At 57.6% G+C, this 6000-nt stretch overlaps 1 protein-coding gene across 2 annotated transcripts in view; it reads right to left on the reverse strand.

Moving 5' to 3' along the window:
* EVA1A (eva-1 homolog A, regulator of programmed cell death) overlaps nucleotides 1–4518 on the reverse strand; it is a 29250-nt gene extending 24732 nt beyond the window's left edge. The window contains exons 1-2 of one of the 2 annotated variants that reach the window (XM_036751300.1): nucleotides 4368–4518; nucleotides 3829–4203 (exon numbers count right to left, since the gene is read on the reverse strand). The gene's annotated coding sequence lies outside the window, so the exon portion shown is untranslated. Of the gene's footprint in view, nucleotides 1–3828 lie in introns of both variants that reach the window. The other variant, XM_036751299.1, reaches the window with a different exon arrangement.
* Between the last annotated feature and the right edge of the window lie 1482 nt (nucleotides 4519–6000).

The following is a 6000-nucleotide window of genomic DNA, read 5'->3' on the forward strand; positions in this document are numbered from 1 at the left end:
TCACTCAATCCCACCTCCCACATCCATCATCACACCAAAGCCTTGTGATTTCCTCTCTGCAGCTTCTCTCAGATATGCCCTCCTTCTCTCCTCTGACCCTGCCCTCACCCTGGTGTAGACCTTCATCTCCTCACCCCTGGACTCTGGCAATAGGTGCTGGGGGCAGGGGGCGGGGTCGGTCTGCCGGCCTCCAGTCTCTCCCTTGTTCCAGTCCATCTTCCACTCAGCTACTGAAGTGTTTTCCTAAAGCGTAGGTCTGACCATGTCTCTCTCACACACACACACACACACACACACACACACACACACACACACACACCATTCAATGAACTCCTGTGGCTCCCTATGGCCTCCGGGATCAAATACAAAATGCTCTGTCATTCAAAGCCCTTCCTGACCTAGACCCCCTCCTCCCTTTCCAGGATTCTTACACCTTACTCTCTGACATGTTCTCTTCAATCCTGTGCCCCTAACCTCCTGGCTGTTCCCCAAACAAGACCCTCCATCTCTCAGCCACAGGCATTTTCTCTGACTGTCCCCCGTGCTTGGAAGATTCTCTCTCCTCTGCTCTGACCACTGACCTCCCTGACTTCCTTTAAATCCCAACTAAACCTCACCTTCTACAAGAAGGCTCCCCCAACCTCTCTTCATTCTAGTGCCTTCCCTCTGTTCATTATTTCCTATTTATCCTGTCTAGAGCTTGACTGTAGATAATTGTTTGCTTGTCATCTTCCCCAGTGAATTGTTAGCTCCTGGAGGGCGAGAACTGTCTTTTGCCTCTTTTTATATCCCCAGCACAGTGACTGGCACATTTTGTTCTTGTTCAGTCCTGTCTGACTCTTCATAACCCCATTTGGGGCAAAGATACTGGAATAGTTTGCCATTTCCTTCTCCAGGTCATTTTACAAATGAGGAAACTGAGGCAAACAGGTTTAAAGGACTTGCCCAGGGTCACATAGCTAATAAGTGTCTGAGGCAGAATTTGAACTCAGGTCTTCCTGACTCCAGGCCTGGTGCTCTGTCTACTTTGCCACCTAGCCATCTCTGCCTGGCACATAGTAGGTGCTTAATAAATGTTTGCTGACTGAGTGATTGGTGATGTCACCAGCTCCCATGAGTTCCATAATCATTTCTATCCAAATGATTCCCTGATCTCTACAACCAGCCCTGACCCTCTCCTCACCTCCCGTCCCACATCTCCAGCCCTGACCCCTCTCCTCACCTCCAGTCCCACGTCTCTGGCCCTAACCCCTCTCCTCACCTCCAGACCCACGTCTCCGGCCCAGACCTCTCTCCTCACCTCCAGTCCCACATCTCCAGCCAGGACCTTTCTCCTCACCTCCAGTCCCACATCTCCAGCCCTGACCTCTGTCCTTATCTCCAGTCCCACATTGTCAGCTGTCTGCTAGGATGATTCACCTGGATGTCTCCAACTCCACATGCCCTAAAGAACTCATTATCTTTTCCCCTTAAATCCATCCCTTTATTAATGCCCCTGTTTCTGTCCTGGACACCCATGACTCCAGGTTCACAACTTTAGCATTGTCCTGGACTCCTCTCTCCCCTTACTCCCCATATCCTATTATTTGCCAAGTCTTGTCTATTCCAGCCTCTCTCCATCCGCCCCATTCTCTCCAATGACATGGCTGCCACCCTGGATCCTTCCGTCATAACCTTGCACTCGACTCCAGTAATAGCTTCCAACCTGGTTTCCTGGATCCCCTCCAGTCCTTCTAACTAAAATGCAGGGCTGCCCCTCCCTCTCCTGCCCCAGGGTCAGCAGCTCCCCATTCTCTCTAAGATAAAATGTCTCCTCAGATCAGCCCTCCAGACTCTCCCCAGTCTGGCTCCTCCCTTCCTTTCCAGTCCCATTTCCAGTCCTGGGTCCTTTACCTGCTGCCTACATTCCTATCAAACTGCACCCCTTGCCTCTCCCAGAGCTCGCTGGGCATGCCCTCTCCTGTGGGGTCCTGTGCCTTCCTTCCCCACAGGGTGGCCCGAACTCCCAGAATGTCCTCCCTCTTCCTCACGGCCTTTCAGAATCCTTATTATCCTTCAGGGCTCTGCTCTGGTTCCCCTCTAGAATGGAGCCTTCCCTAGGACTAGCTTCCCTAGGCTTCCCTTTCCCCTCAATTCCCCTCCTCTGCCCCTTTTGCTCTTTGCCTCATTCTTACCAGCATAATGAATGGCCCAGCCTCACCTCCAATAATACCAACTCCCTGGCAGAGAGGGCTTTTTTGTTTGGTGGTTGTTTGCCTCTCTTTGTATCCCCAGCATGCAGCACAGTGCCTAGAACATAGTAGGGGCTTAATAAATGCTTCTGCCCTTCCCCCAGCCGTGCTGGTCCATGCTCTGATCCTGCAAGGAAACTATCCTCACACCTGAATGGGTCCCCAGCATCTCTCCAGCCAAGAGCAGTGGGAAGGGTTGCGGGGAGGAGCAGGGGTAGACGGTGGGACTGGAAAAGGGATGGAGGAGGAGGAGGAAGAGGAGGATGGGGGGAGAAGGGGGAGAGGAGGAGGAGGGGGGGAGAAGGAGGAGGGGAGGAGGGGGGAGGAGGAGGAGGGGAGGAGAGGGAGAGGAGGAGGAGGAGGAGGAGGAGGAGAGGAGGGGGGAGGGGAAGGAGGAGGAGGGAGAGGAGGGGGGAGGAGGAGGAGGGGGGAGAGGAGGGGGGAGGAGGAGGAGGGGGAGGAGGGGGAGGAAAGGAGAAGGAAGAGGAGGAGGAGGAGGAGGAGGAGAGGAGGGGGAGGAGGAGAGAAAGGAGGAGAGGAGGGGCAGGAGGGGGAGGAGGGGGAGGAGGAGGAGGAGAGGAGGAAGAGGAGGAGAGGAGGGGGAGGAGGAGGAGAGGAGGGGAAGGAGGAGGAGGAGAGGAGGGGAAGGAGGAGGAGGAGAGGAGGGGAAGGAGGAGGAGGAGAGGAGAGGGAAAAGGGGAAGGAGGAGGAGGAGAGGAGGGGAAAGAGGGGAAGGAGGAAGAGGGAGAGGAGGGGAAGGAGGGGGGAGGAGGAGGGGGAGAGGAGGAGGAGGAGAGGAAGAAGAGGAGAGGAGGAGGAGGAGCAGGAGGAGGAGAGGAGGAGGGGGAGCAGAAGGAGGAGAGGAGAAGGAGGAAGAGGAGGAGGAGGAGCAGGAGGAGGAGGAGGAGCAGGAGGAGATGGTGATGGTGATGGTGATGGTGATGGAGGAGGAGGAGGAGGAGGAGAGAGCCGGCAGCGCCAACTTCCTAAGCAGGGCGTGACCAGAACTCCGGCGGCCGTGCCTTCCGGGAGAGGATCTTTGCCTGGTACAGAGCCGCGGGGCAGTTCTCCGTAACCAGTCCAGGAGTTAGGGGCTGGTCTTCGGGGCGGGAAACTGAAGGACAGGTGGGAGGGACTGAGAGGTAGCTCCGCCAGGAGGCGGGAGATGTGAGGCTGGTCAGTCGCGAGGCAGGCGCGGGGCGGGGAGGGAGGACCATGTGGGAGGCGGGTCCGGGAGCTGGAGGATGTCAGGGGCGGGCCGGAGAGGAGGGGGAGGAAAGAATAGGAGAAGGCGAAGCGCGGGGGGCGGACTGGCGGCCTGCGGAGACACGTCGGGCCGGCCCGGGCAGCCCAGAGTAGGAGCGGCGGCTGTCCCGGGCTCCCGGCCAAGAGCGTGTCAGGGCTGTGCCCACCCCACCCCCAGCCCCCCGAGCCCCAGGAAGGGCGGCCCCCGAGACGGGGACAGAGTTAGAGACAGATGGAGGGACGGACGTACAGACAGACGGAAACAGAAACTGAACCAGGGACTGACGGGGGTGGGGGGTGCCTCTGGCAACCAGAGAGGAGGGGAGAGGGTCGGGGGAGAGCCCTCCCTTACCTGGCCGCCCTGGTCACGGCTCCCTCAAGCGGGGAGCCCCGGGAGCCGATGACTGCCCTGTGTCTCGGGATCTCCTAACTCTCGGGGGTCCGGGCTAGCGGCGGGCGGGCTCCGCGAGCAGATAGCTGCTCTCCCCGCGGAGCCCGGCAGAGGACGGGACAAAGCAGGCTAGGCGGCGGTCTCGGGGTTCGCGGCTGAAGCCAAGTGTGGGGGAGCAGGGCGCGCCACGAGCAGCCCCTCCAGGGTCTCCCTTAGCCTGGCCCTCCGGAGCCTCCAGTAGGGCCCAGCTCTGCAGCGACCACCTTCTTGTCCTCCTTCCTCCCCCTCCTCCTCCTGGCCCCGACTCCCGGCCGGGCCCCCCGAACACACCGGCGTCTGCAGGAGGAAAAGGTTGTCTCATTTCCTTCAACCTCCAGTCACCCGGCTCCCCCTCCCCGCCCCCCGGGAAAGATTCCCCAGTGGGAGGGGGAAGGGAAGGGGGAGGGGGCCCGCCCCCCGGAAGGCTAGGACCGCCTGCCCAAGCTGAAGTTCAAGCTCACCGAGCAAAGGAGGAGGGAAGGAAGAGGAAGCCAGACAGAGGGAGAGCTGGACCGAGATTGTGCAGGAGAGATTGAGAGAGAACCAGAAAGGGGAAGAAAAGAGACAGCAGCGAGGAGCGGGGACCGAGACGCTGTCCTCTCACACCCTCTCGCTCGGCTTGGCCAGGGCCCCTGGGCAGACTGAGCACACGGGTCCAAGATGGACCCGGAGTAGGGGGAGGTTGGGGAGGAGGGCACACCTGGGCTAATGAGGCAGCGGAGCCCAAGCAGCGCCAGGCTGGGACGCAGGACAGACAGCTGGGGGGGGGGGGGGGGGGAGGTGTGGCGAGTCCTTGCCCCGCCGCTGGCTCCTGGGCTGGGAGGGCTTCAAGCCAGAGGGAAGGAGAGGCAGACTGGAGGGACGGGACAGCCCCGACAGACACCGCCCCGGGGGGGGAGGGAAAGCAAGCCTAACACCAGGAAGTCTAGGAAGCCCGGGACGGCTGGTCCGTGCCTCACCCCAGCCCCAAAGGCACGGGCTGATGGAGCCAAGTCTCTGCAACATCATTCCCAAATTAGGCTCGGAGACGGCTTCAGCCCGCACTCCTCCGCCAAGCCCTTGGGGAAGGAAGGAAGGAAGGAGGCAGGAGAGGAGGCTCGGGAGGTGGGAGCGGGTGGGGGGCGGGCAGAGCTGCTTCTAGGAGCGAAGTGGGGTCTTAAGCCTGTTATTCAAGCCTCTCCAATCACGGCTCCTCCTTGCATATCACCCCTTCCTCCTGTTACCGCCCCCTCACCTAGCCATGTTACCCTCATTACCCCCTCCGAGGTCAAGGTCCCCAAACTGTCTTTTCCAAGAAACCTCTGATTGCTCCGGCATCATTATCTTCTGCGAACCCTCCCTGGACCAGCCAAACCACACCACAATCTGTTCTCCAAAAGTCAGTCAATTCACCACACTCAGCATTCCATCTCCAGCTTCCAGACATTTTCCCCAGCCATCCCTCAAGCCTGGATTACATTCTGACATCTTGGCCTCTCAGAATCCTTACCGTGCTTCAAGGCTCAGCCTCAGTGCCACTTCTATGAAGCCCACCTTGATTCAAGGAACAGCTAATGTCTAGTCCCTCCCCAAAGTGACCGGCATTTCCTTCTGCCTGTCCTAGGGTTTCCTTTCAGGAAACTCCTCTAGAGCAGGAACACAGTATGGCATATAGTAGGCAGTTAATACATGTTTAATGACTTGAATTGGTAATTAAGGTGGGTTGTTGTTGGTTTTTTTTTTTTTTTTTTACTGTTTTCTCTTTGCTAAAGTAATCAAGTGCCTTTGATTAAGTCTTACTAGGTGCAAAGCCCCAGGCCCACACCCTTTTGCTGATTAGGTTTGAAGCCTTCAGGCCCTAAGAAGGGTATATAAACTCAGAGGTTAGCATTTTGTTTGGGACTCTCACTGGAAGAGTGTTGGTGTGAAGACACTAGGTAGCCGCTGGACCCCCCCAGCTTTGAAGAAAATCCAGATATTGGTGCTTCTCTTTTTGGTAACTATGTATGTGATATCTTGATCAGACAAAGCCTGTCTGTTGAATTGTGTTATTTGATCTGTTGATATTTTCTGTTTGTAATTTTCTATTTGTATTTGCTCTGAAGTTCAGGGTGC

Source organism: Trichosurus vulpecula, chromosome 3 (genome assembly GCF_011100635.1).
Source record: "Trichosurus vulpecula isolate mTriVul1 chromosome 3, mTriVul1.pri, whole genome shotgun sequence".
NCBI classification, from domain to species: Eukaryota; Metazoa; Chordata; class Mammalia; order Diprotodontia; family Phalangeridae; genus Trichosurus; species Trichosurus vulpecula.